Source organism: Poecilia formosa, unplaced genomic scaffold (assembly GCF_000485575.1).
Source record: "Poecilia formosa unplaced genomic scaffold, Poecilia_formosa-5.1.2 Scaffold591, whole genome shotgun sequence".
In the NCBI taxonomy this organism is placed as follows: domain Eukaryota; kingdom Metazoa; phylum Chordata; class Actinopteri; order Cyprinodontiformes; family Poeciliidae; genus Poecilia; species Poecilia formosa.
The window spans coordinates 162,984-163,243 of NW_006800530.1; positions in this window are offsets into that span (position 1 = coordinate 162,984).

The following is a 260-nucleotide window of genomic DNA, read 5'->3' on the forward strand; positions in this document are numbered from 1 at the left end:
CGAAAAGGAGTCGGGTGGATTTTTAGATGAACTTTAGGGAATTAAGAATGAACGAATCATACGTACTAAAACATGACAGAGTCGGAACTCACCTAAGAAAACAAAAAAATAAGTGCGACTGTTAGAAAAGAATTATCATCACCATGGAAACAGGTTCCCGAGCAACATGGGATACGGAGTCTGCTTTGCCATAGGCCACAAATAGTCCACTTTCTAACCAGATACTAACTATAAAACAACAACTAAATCTATGAAACAAT